The sequence below is a fragment of the Merops nubicus genome, unplaced genomic scaffold (assembly GCF_000691845.1).
Source record: "Merops nubicus isolate BGI_N331 unplaced genomic scaffold, ASM69184v1 scaffold10629, whole genome shotgun sequence".
Taxonomy (NCBI): domain Eukaryota; kingdom Metazoa; phylum Chordata; class Aves; order Coraciiformes; family Meropidae; genus Merops; species Merops nubicus.
This window is the reverse complement of record NW_008633836.1, coordinates 48,834-61,052: the sequence shown is the minus strand read 5'-3', so window position 1 is coordinate 61,052 and position 12,219 is coordinate 48,834.

The following is a 12,219-nucleotide window of genomic DNA, read 5'->3' as shown; positions in this document are numbered from 1 at the left end:
GACCACCAGAACCTGCAGGACCTCAGCAAAGGGGTGTCAGGAGACTGAAAAGTTGTGTTACATGTTGATCCTTGACACCACAGCACATAAGGCTTGGAAGAGCTGTCCCACTGGTCCCTCTTCTGTGCATATCACCTATCCTAGCCCCTGAGCCCTACCCACTGGAGACCCTCCCCAGGGAGGCTTGCCTGGGGTTTCACCTCTGTGCTGTTACAGCATCTTTACAAAGCTGTCATTTAAGCTCACTACAATTCCCCCAACCCAATAGGCACTGTGAGAAACTTTCCGCTTTTTGGGCCCCAATGCCACTTTTGGGTGCTGCTCTGGGACTCCTGGCAGCACCAGGTCCCCAGCTGGGAGTGAGGGGCTGCTCACCCAGTAGGGCAGGGAGCAGCAGTACCCACAGGTCCTCCCCAGCCACCCCCACAGCAGCATGTGGGAGGTGATGGCTTCTGCCTTGCTTCTCCACTGCAGAAACACCCTCCACAGCCCAGGTTTTTGCTCAGGGTGAGGGGTCCTGAAGAGGATGTTGGTTGCTGCAGCTGCCTGTTAACAGTGAGAAGAATCTGGTTAGCTCTGCATGGTAGTGATAGATGGGAAAGACACTGCCTTCCTAGGAACTGGTGTCTTTCTTGACCAAGGGAACATAGTTGGACTCGATGATCTTAAAGGTCTTTTCCAACCAAAGTGATTCTATGATTGCAATGGCAAAAGCAATGGCAGAAGAAATATAGGCATAGCAGTGGTGGAGCTGAGGGTGAAGAATAGATGATGCCTGCTCCTGCTTTGGGTAGGATGACCACTCCACACTGCCCCAACTGAGTGCCAGGCAGGAAGGTCTGCCTCCATTTGGTCACATCTCCAGCACCTTTTAGGAGGCAAAACCGATCCTTCTTCCTACCTTGTTCTCCAGGTGCTTATTCCCTCAGCCCCACCTCCAACCCAGAGTGGATGGAAGAGAGGTCAGCACCCACAGCAGCCCTTCCCCACAGATTCTCATGCAGGCAGGCATCTCCTCCCCACCACTGCTGCAATGTTCCGAGCCCAGTGCTCACATCCCCAAGACCACACGCTGCTGCTCCTGTAGACACACCTACCTCACGTTGCTGGCTAGTTTCAGGTCCTTGGCGTGCGCAGAGCAGCTCAGGAAGACACCAGCCCAGGGAGGCACATACTGACCTGCTCCTGCAAGCAGAGGGGAGCTATGAGCCCCTCTTGCCACAGGGCCCCTCTCCCCCTGTTTCACCCCACGCAGCTCCTCATTGCCTATATCGATGAGCCCTTAATGAGCTTTGAGCTCACGTCCAGTTAAATCAACACCCTGCATGTCGCGGGTGTGGGGCGGGGGGGTACCCAGAGCCGCTGGAAAAACACACGTCACTGAGAGAGAAGAGGATCCAAGGGCATGGGCAGGAGGAAGGGCAGGACCATGGACAAAGGGCATGCTGCCAAAAAATAGGGGAGGCAGCAGGTGAGTGTGTTGCATGTGGCTGGATGCACCCATGTTGCTGCAGCATTTTCTGTGAGGATGGCTGCAGCGATACGTAAGAGGCCATGCTAAAGGCACAGTGCCCCTTGTTCTCTGTGTTTACAGTCAGCCAGTGGTCCCCATCTTCTCCACAAGAAGGGGTGGCTGCAGCCATGCGGAGGATGCAGAAGTCTGGCATGCCATGCATGGCAGGAGGGTTGAGTGTCTGCCATGAGCCTCTCCTGCTTTCGTACAACCCTGCCCGATACAGCTCTTGTGCAGGGCTAGGCTTACAACAGAGCAGACGTGCAAAGGGGGAACAGGGCAGGCAGAGCTCAGGAAGAATACTCCCAAAGGACACCACAGTATCACCAGTCAGGTGCACTACTGGCTGTGGGCCAGGCTTTTAGAGTGGAAGGGAAGGCAGAGGAAAAGGGTTACTTCTTGTCTAAAGTGCCAGTTGCTGGCCAACAGCTGAGGAAAGGAGGGACATGCAAACAACCAGTTGCTTCGTGTGTAAATCCTGTCCTTGGCTCTAAAAGGTGTTGCATGGAGCTTTTACTTTCCTTTTCTTTTTCGTTCTGCTGCCCAAGACAATTTACATCCACTGGGAGCAGAGAGAAGTCTCTCTCAAAGGCAGTGCGTGGGAGCTCCTGGCTCTGCACACACCACCTTGTTAGCGGCAGCAGCTTCAGAGGCACAGGAAAAGGAGCCTGAGTGAATTAAAGTATAATTTTGCTCACAGATTGTTGGCAAAAATGACACCTTCTCACTTACCAGCTCCACTCTTTGTGTGAAAGCAGAGATAGGAATGTTTAAATTAGTGACAAAAGTACACTCAGAGGCTTTCGGCACTGTGGAGACAACACGGCCAGTGACCTGGATTCCCCCTGTGCCCACCAGCCCATAAACAAGTCCTGGTTTCACCCCAGCTCCCTGGATGCTCAGATGGGTTGAGGGTACGCTGGCAATCCCACACATTTTATTCCTTCCTAGCAAAACTCACCTGCTTTAAAGGTCCCCCAGGTCTCCTTAGAGCCTGCAATCATACCCATAACCCATCACAGCTAAACCTGATGCAGTTCATCTGCCAAAGCCCTTAACCCATACGGAGGGGAGGGGAAACATGCTGCCTTACATCTTTGTTGAGGCTGCTGCTCCTGATCCCATCTACATGTGTGTTAATATCCTCCCAACGGGCTATGTTTAAAATCACATTTCATGCTGGTTGGGCACTAGAGGAGCATGGAGGAGTCAGTAAGACCCCCACCAGGTTATTTCAGCCATTAAAGGAGAAAAACGGTGGTGCCAGGAGCATTGGCAAGGGGAAAATGGAGAAATATAATTATTTTTGTTATATAAACCCAGGAGGGTTTGAGAGCTGAGTATGAGGACTGTACATAGGCTAAAGGCATCCTGACAAAAAGGCATCTTCACTGAGCTGAAGCAAATGATGTGAACAGGAATCCCTTCTGAGAGCAAGCCATGGGTCTCTGAGAGCAAACAGAGCACCCTGGTCCCTTGCCTCTGCCATGGAACCTGTGTTCCCCACACTGCTTTGTGAGCTTGAGGACCTCTTATTTAGCAGCTAATAAAGTTAAAAGAGAGGTAGATTACCTCTGTGTCAGAGATCTTTCTGTCAGACTCTTGTCTGGGGTAAAAAACCAGCCAGTGCAAATGTCTTGCCCTAGCTCCCTAGAAAGCCCACCCTGCCAAATGAGAACCCATCATGCAGGTGGGCACAGACTGTGCTGGCCACCCCTACAGGGACAGGGAGCCTGGAGTGCACAGCAGAGGAATCACTATCGCACATCGCCCATGGGGCTCTGCAGGAGCTGCTGCCAGCTGAGTCCCACAGGAGCGAGGTCGAGTCCCACAGGAGCGAGGTCAAGTCCCTGCGCAGTCATCTGAGTGTCCCAGAGAGCTTCTTCACAGCTCTTGGTGAAAGTGGGACTGGCAGAAGTACAGTCTCCCTGTCCCCTGGATATGCTGGGCCATGCAGGAGGCTCAGCTCCCTTCTGTCTGATAGGCTTGCTTTGCAGGCACCACAGGGCCCAAGCCAGGAAAGGGCTTTTTCCATGCAATACTGTGCTACCAGGTCAGGCTTGCTTTGGCCAAACAAGCCAAATTACAGCAAGTACCTACAGATGGTAGTTTCAGTGGGGAGCCAGCAGCAAAGCCCCTATCCTCCTTTTGTCGAAAGGAATGAAACTTCAGCTACTAAGATACCATTACTCACCCTTTCCTGAGCATGTCATGCCTTGCATTAGCCTGTCCATCACTGTTCCCTCTTGGTCTTCAATCTCTCCTCGAGTCTCATTGCTGATGTGACACCACCTAAAGTAAAAAGACAGAGAGAGAAGGTAGCAGTTGGCTTGCAGGGCAGGTGCAGATCTCAGGCCTGAGGGAACCAGACAGTTATATGTTTTCACAGCTCCCCACAGAGTCCTGGCTGAGGAACACGTGAGAACTGCAGGAGGTTGACTGGAAACTCCAGTTGCCATGGGCAAAGGCATTCACTCCTTTCACTGGAAGCATGGCAAACCACCTCCCCACCACATGCACTGCTGGTCTGGAGAGAAAACAGGCCAGAAAACAGCCATTTCCACTGAAGAGAGAAAATTTGAAAGCAACAAGTGTCTTCTCTCTAACATTTGTTGTCCAAGTTAGAGGCAGAAGCAGGCAGTGAGCAACAAAGGCATAGGGGAGCAAGAATGTCTCTCAGCATCAGTCTGAGTAACATCTTCCTTTCCCAGAAGAAAGGAAAGTAGGACCAAGAAAAGAAGAGAGTATATGGATATTCATATTTCACTAGAACTAGACACAAACTAGTAAGCCCAAATGAATTTGGGAACATACATTTGGAGAGAAGCAGAATTTGCTTGGAAGGGTGAGATTTGGAGTTTTTCTCTCGATTGTTGTCCATAAACATTCATGAGACTAAATTTTGATTCACCAGCATGCTCCCAGAAAATGGGAGCTTGGCAGATACTCAGACAAATACTCAGTGGCTTGAGTATTTGCATTTGAAACATTTGGGCTGCCACCTCCAAAGCTTCTGGTGGCTTGGGAAGCATCCAGCAAAAGAGCCCAACCCTATCATGTAATCTGGGTGAGTAAACACAAGTGCAAAGACTGTTTGCTGAATAACAGCTATTGGACGTGATGACAGCAGAAAAAGCAGCCAAACCAGCAGGCTAGCCATCTCTTCGTTTAGAATTCATTTGCAAAAATCATTAGTACAATCATTGTAAAATAAGCAGAAGCATAATCACTCAAGGATAATTTGCAAAGAGGAAGAGGTCTGCACTCACTGAAAAGAGCTGCTACTAGCTGTGAGACTGCCTGGCTCTGCTTCAGCCCACCAAGTTCACCACCTCCAAAGGGGAGCAAAGTCAGCCAGCACAACAGGTCTGGCAGGCATTGCTTTTTTGAGCCATCTAAGGCATAGCCTTCTCCTCTGCAACCCCAGTGATCCTGACAACCCACGGTGGGGGCCAAGCTAGCTTGCCTCCTTCCTCCCTCAGCAGGCTCTGAGCTCAGGTCTGGTCTGACTCCTGCCACCCAAGCCATCCTCTTACAGATGATGGTCAGTAAGGTATAGACAGAGAAAATGTGCAAGACCGGGGGAAGTAAAGATGGACAATTCCCATGCTCAATTCTCCCAGCTTCCACCCACAGATGCTATACAGGACTCCCAACCCAGCTGGCCTGTTGAAGACTCCCTTGGTGGGATCTAACATTCCTCAGCAGTGTCTGGGCTGTTAATACCCAGTCACATAATCATCTCCCAGCCTCACTGACCCATTCTCCCCATGAAAGCTGCCAGAACCAGGGCTCCTTCTGACTCCAGCACCTTGTGCAATTGCTCCCAGTCATGGTGGGACAAGTCAGTCCTACAGCAGAGGGAGAGATCTTGCCCCACACATTTATAGTTCTCCACAGGCTGTCATCCATGCTCCCAGGACACACACTGCTTCTTTGAACTATCCTTCCCTCGGGAAACCTGTCCAATACTTTCCACAGCTAGCACTTTTATTTACAGTTCACCCAGTGGTCTTAAATCTACATTTATGCCACTTGCCCCTGCAGCTGCTAGGAGCCCTTGGGAGCAATTTCATCTGGAGATGACTTGTTTCAAAGACTGGGCATTTTAAAATCAATTCTACTGCCAGCAGTGCTAACAAAGCAGAACATGGTGGAGGAGGAAAAAAAAAATTAAAGGAAATATAATAAGAACAAACTTGAAAATAAGTATGAGAAAAGAAAAGGAATTTCCATCCTGGAAGAGATTAAAGGTGACCTGCAAACCAAAAATAGATCATAGTTTGGAGCACTTTTGTTCGTGGCTTGCCTATTCTTTTTTTTTTTTTTTTTTTGCCCTGGAATACTCTGGAGACAGGGAGAACTACTGAGATAATGTCACTGGGGCTACTGGCTGTAAGAGTTCATCAGCTGTGAAACAGCCAAGTTTTGTTAAGCTCAGTGTTTTTTCTGCTATTTGTCCTGTGCACTTCACCTTACGTCATGTGGCTGAGAAACACCTGGGATAAAAGCTTCCTCTGCTAAAGATTTATCTGAGCTTTCCATGAAGAGCCTTCATCTCTAGTTTGTTTGGGTACAGTACTTCTAAGTGCGTGACCAGTTTTTCCATGTGATTGAAACAGGGCTTTATATATGACAGTTTCTGAAAGGACAGAAACACACTACTTCACACAGGGTAGCATGCCTATGGCTTTTGTTATCAGCTAAAACACAGTGAAAGCTCAAGTCCCTGCACCATCACAACAATTTCTTCCCCAGCTGCAGCAAAGCTGGTGGTAGTGCCTGAAGATGCAGGTACCTGCAGGTATCCAATCAATTTGTCTGATCTGGCTGATACCTACAGCACCTCACTGCGACATAGATTCAGCTTCTTGCTGGGCAACGTCAGACCAGAGTTGTCCACCAGAGTGTAAGGATTAATTACCACTGCCTGCTCCCCAGGAGCTGCCAGAAAGCTCTGGAGCTGATTTCTGGTTAGTCTTTAAGCACTGGCAAGGGTACAGCACCTGCCTGTGGGCCTTTGGTTTTCTCCAGAGATGCTCTGAAATCCAGAGTCCTCAGAGTGCAAGCATGTCTGGGGTCCAGGTGGCACAGGGACACCGGTGTTCCCAGAGGGACCCAGGAGGCCATGTACCACTGGTATCCATGGTGGGATTTACCCCCATCTTCCTGGCTATCTACCCTGCTGCAGAGGGGGAGTGAAATTGGATGTTTGAAGTCCCTGTGGTGTGCACCTCCTGGCCAGCACACAAAGAAGGGGCATGAAGCCCTGACAACCAGAAGCGAGAGCCATCACAGACACCAGGCACAGGATTTCTGCAGGGACGACTTCTTGCAGGACCTGTGTAACAGCAGGGTTATAGCACCTACCCACTGCAGGGAGCTCTTAGGTCTTGTCTACACATAAGCAGCAAGTGTTGCCCATCTAAATCAAACCACTTAGGCTAAATTAAACCAAGGCAACCCACTTTGCTGGCATGATTATTACAGTTTAAAGACCATGTGGGTCATAGGTGATCATAGTCACGATGATGAAAGTGTGCCTGTGTCTGCACATTGTTTTTATAAATGTTGTTTAAAAACCTGAGCATTTTGCTATTGGTGAAACTGCTCTCCCAAGGGACTGTCATGACTGAGTTCTCTTGCTTCTAATCCATCCAAAGTAGTGTGAAAAGTAACACTGTGTTCAACTTAGCTCAAACTTGATCCTGATGGACTTAATATAAATTAAAATCAGGGTGAATGGAACATAAATAGAAGGGTCCTCACGTACTTTGGAAGATTTAACTGAAATCACATACTGTGTTAAAACAACCTAATTTTGAAGTAAATATGCCCTTAGGTCTAGTTGCATCATCAGTACAGCTCTGCCAGGAGAGCATATGACTTTTTGCCTCTTTATTAAGAGGCTTATGCTGATAAAAGCTCTGAGGTAGATGCTTTAAATCAGCATAAGTAGAGTTATACTGATGGGGCTTATGCCACTTCCTAGTACAAATGTATGGAAGTGCTTTCCTACAGGGAGAAGAAGCCTTGTTGTGTGGCTGTGTTTGACCTCAAAAGCACAGGGGTGTGGGGAAAAATGTGATAGGTGTGGAGGAAAAAAGAGGACAGATTTGAACATGAGGTGTAAGCCGAGGAAAGTTAATAGCCCTGACAGTATAACCACTGCCCACCACAGGAGCTCTGTCATGATAAGTGAGCTGGCCCTGGGGACAAGAGGAGGAGGAAGACCAAAGGCCAAGCTCCTTTATGAAGTGCCCCACGGGTGCAATATCATTTATCACCACATAGGAAGGGGTGGTCCTGCACTGTGAGGGGAAACATCTCTAGCCTGCAGCCTTGCTGCTACTTGCTGATGCGATGCACACAAGCCCACTGAGCCCTTGTTTGCAGCAATTGTGCTTCACCCCCTGGGGATGTGCTTCTATCGACAGAATCGGATGGTGGGAGATTGCTTTGCCGTCACTCAATGTCCCATATGTCAGCTTGTTCAAGGGACTTTGGCCAGAAAAAACAGAAAGCTTTTTGACACCTCTGCCCAGGGTCATTAAAACACCCTTCCCTTTCTTCCAGAGAGGGAATAAATTTTGGAAAGCTTTACCAAGACCACAAATTACCTCTACTTATAGTCAAGGTCCAGAGGCTCACAGACTCAAAACAGCAGCAGCAACATATTTATTCACCAGCCTCTGTCACAACGTGGATGTCAGCAGTGTGATTAAGACACAAAAAATACCAAAGCATAATTGTCCCCCAGGTGTCCTGACATGGGTGCATCTGTGTGGAGATGCACAACGGCAAAGGTTTTGTTGCCGCCTCCCCTCACTGCAGGCTGTGAAGGCTGCTTGGAGACACCCTCCCAAAAGTAACTGCATAGGTCAGCATCCTCCTGACCTAATAAAGCCCAACTCCAACTGCCCAGAGAGGAGGAAAGTGGGACCGAGCTTGGCCAGTCCCAAATGCAAGGGAAACGTCACCCCTGCACTGCACTATAAAAGAGGCTGGCGTGGAGGTCCTACTGGAAATTACATTACAAAAACTTGAGGCACCAAGTAACTTTTACAAGACTGATCTTTTAATTGCTGTCTAGGGCAGGTAGCTCATAAGAAAAAGAACCAAATATTAAATAAAGGAAATTTATTCCTGGCATTTTCCCAAATCGTCACTATAAGATTAATATATTCTTAAAGTGTTCATACATCTTCCACCCACATGCTCTGAAAAAAAACTGACTGTGCCTGATCAGGACCTCTCGCCCACATGGAGACACACACTCCTGAGTCTGGGCTCCAGGACAAAGAGGTTTATGGTACAGGACAACTGGAGGCTGCCCCCAGGTTCCAGTTTTACTTAGCTGGTAGCTTATGTTTTAGCTAAGCAGCAGGTGTAAAGATGAGCCCTGCAAAAGTATCTGGGAATGGGAGAGCCCAGTGTTGGCAACAGGACAGACACCCATGGGGCATGGGAAGAAGGACTCCACTGCTGTTTCTCTGTTATATGACTGATGTACACGTTACACTGGTGCCAATGGGAGCCACAGTGCCCTGCTCTGCCTGGGCAATTCATGCCACATCCAAAAGCATAACACAGAAAGCTAGCATTGTCTGGACATGTTTTCCCCAAAATTATGAGATTAAGCCCCAGCACTGGGCCAGACCCAATTGCCATGCTGCCTCCCACCATCCTGAGGAGGCTAACCCAGGATTTCTGATTCACACCACTGTACCTTGCTACTGGAGGGATTGCTCCTCAGCAGCTCTTGGGCTTACCTGTGTGCTGCTTGTAGCATCCCAGCACAAATCCCAGATTGCCTGGTAAAGAAACACCAGGCTCGAGCTCTCAGGTCATCCCCACTTCAAAGCTAGTGCATGGGGAAGGAAGCTCATGTTGCACCACACAGTGATGGCCCATCTTCAGGATGCAGGAATTTGACAGGTTGCTTTTTTTGGTTTGGGGCTGGGTTTATTCCTCCGTAAGAAAAATAAGACAGTTTAATGTCCTGTTAGATACGAGGTCGAGAAAGGTACCAGACTGCCTGTAATCACTCATCCTTCTCCAGAGACCACTATCTACTGCAGATTGCCTTCACTTTTTGCTTAAGGAAAAAAAAAAAAAAAAAAAAAAAAAGCCTCATACTTGATCAAGCATATTTTGGAGAAGTCTAGTGGCCACTGGCAAATGAATGAGCACAAACACACCTCCTGTCCAGAACAGCCATCCTAGACATTTAGCAGGGTAAATAATGCTCCCCATCCTGGCTGTAACCCAGGCTGGGCAGGAAACTATTCTACAGCCTATAAAACAAAGAAAAAAAATCAAGAGATTGTTTCACAGCATGTTCTTGGCATGTCACCAAAAGCAAGACAGGACAGAGTCACCCATGACTGGCTTTGCACAGCCATTGAAAGCATTTCTCCCTGGAAATCTCTTTCTTTTCCACACACAGGCTTGACAAACCAGAACAGACAGCTCCAAAAATACATGTCCTCCTTTGCAGAGACAGTCATGGGTCAGGGATTCAAAACAAAGCTACAAGAGCAGTGGAGGGAGCAGAACCTATTCTGGGTTTCAAAACAAAATAAAGCAAAACAAACTCCCCACTTCCCCCCCGCAAGTGCTGACAGGTTTCTTCTCTTCCCTTGGCCCCAGCAAGAGATTTGGTCAGCCAGGTGGGGGTTGGGCTCTGCTCCCAAGGAACAGGAGGAAACAGCCTCAAGTTGTGCCCCAGGGGAGGTTGAGGTTGGTGCTGAGGAACAATTTCTTGCCCTGGAGGGTTGCCCAGGGCTGTGCCAGGCTGCCCAGGGCAGTGGTGGAGTCCCCACCCCTGGAGGGGTTTCCAAGCTGTGGAGATGTGGTGTGAGGGACATGGGGCAGTGGGGACCTGGCAGTGCTGGGGAATGGTTGGACTTGATGATCTTAAAGGTCTCTTCCAACCAAAGTGATTCTGTGATCTGTGATCTATGATCTGTGAAAAGAAACAGGGAATAAAGAAAGGAAAAGGACAATAAAAACCATTTTGGCTTGATTTAATTTTTAACAAATTGTTTTCCTTGCTTTCCTTTCTGGAGCAAGAGGTGAAAATGGCTTTTAAAGAAAAGAAAAAAGAAAAAGAAAAGAAAAGAAAAAGAAAAGAAAAAGGAAAAAGAAGGAAAGGAAAGGAAAGGAAAGGAAAGGAAAGGAAAGGAAAGGAAAGGAAAGGAAAGGAAAGGAAAGGAAAGGAAAGGAAAGGAAAGGAAAGGAAAGGAAAGGAAAGGAAAGGAAAGGAAAGGAAAGGAAAGGAAAGGAAAGGAAAGGAAAGGAAAGGAAAGGAAAGGAAAGGAAAGGAAAGGAAAGGAAAGGAAAGGAAAGGAAAGGAAAGGAAAGGAAAGGAAAGGAAAGGAAAGGAAAGGAAAGGAAAGGAAAGGAAAGGAAAGGAAAGGAAAGGAAAGGAAAGGAAAGGAAAGGAAAGGAAAGGAAAGGAAAGGAAAGGAAAGGAAAGGAAAGGAAAGGAAAGGAAAGGAAAGGAAAGGAAAGGAAAGGAAAGGAAAGGAAAGGAAAGGAAAGGAAAGGAAAGGAAAGGAAAGGAAAGGAAAGGAAAGGAAAGGAAAGGAAAGGAAAGGAAAGGAAAGGAAAGGAAAGGAAAGGAAAAGAAAAGAAAAGAAAAGAAAAGAAAAGAAAAGAAAAGAAAAGAAAAGAAAAGAAAAGAAAAGAAAAGAAAAGAAAAGAAAAGAAAAGAAAAGAAAAGAAAAGAAAAGAAAAGAAAAGAAAAGAAAAGAAAAGAAAAGAAAAGAAAAGAAAAGAAAAGAAAAGAAAAGAAAAGAAAAGAAAAGAAAAGAAAAGAAAAGAAAAGAAAAGAAAAGAAAAGAAAAGAAAAGAAAAGAAAAGAAAAGAAAAGAAAAGAAAAGAAAAGAAAAGAAAAGAAAAGAAAAGAAAAGAAAAGAAAAGAAAAGAAAAGAAAAGAAAAGAAAAGAAAAGAAAAGAAAAGAAAAGAAAAGAAAAGAAAAGAAAAGAAAAGAAAAGAAAAGAAAAGAAAAGAAAAGAAAAGAAAAGAAAAGAAAAGAAAAGAAAAGAAAAGAAAAGAAAAGAAAAGAAAAGAAAAGAAAAGAAAAGAAAAGAAAAGAAAAAAGAAAAGCCCAAAATGGTAATTAAGTGCTTGATGGACATCTGTCCTTTCTTCTATATACCATGGTTTCCTCTGACCAGGAGGAGTAGCACAGTATGGCAACCTCATAACTTCCCCTGGACTTCAGCTTCAAATCCATGATTTGCCTTCTATCAACAATTAGAAGAGGGAAAAAAAAATCTCTCCCACTGTTCAATGCCACTCTTTAGATAATGTATTTATATGCTGACGGTGCACAGGAAGAGACCATCAGATAAGCTCAGAGGTCTCCAGTAGTGCCCATTTCCAGGGGCTGATGAAGACCTGTCAAATCTGTTGTATGCACACAGCAGTGCCTGAGATGTCTGTACCAGTTTAGCAAAACATTACTTGGGCTCTCACCATACCTGCATGCTGGGTGCCTCACCATCAAAAGACAGCCATTGGAGGCATTTTCCCCTCTTCACTCAGATGGGTGTACTTGGGTCACCAAGCTTTCCCTTAAACTTCCTGAGACTGTTGATACTGTCCAAAATGCCTGGATGGATTTCCTGACCCTGGGAATTTTGTGATTGCTTTCAATGGGGACAATAATACCTCCTCTGACTTTACTAACATATGC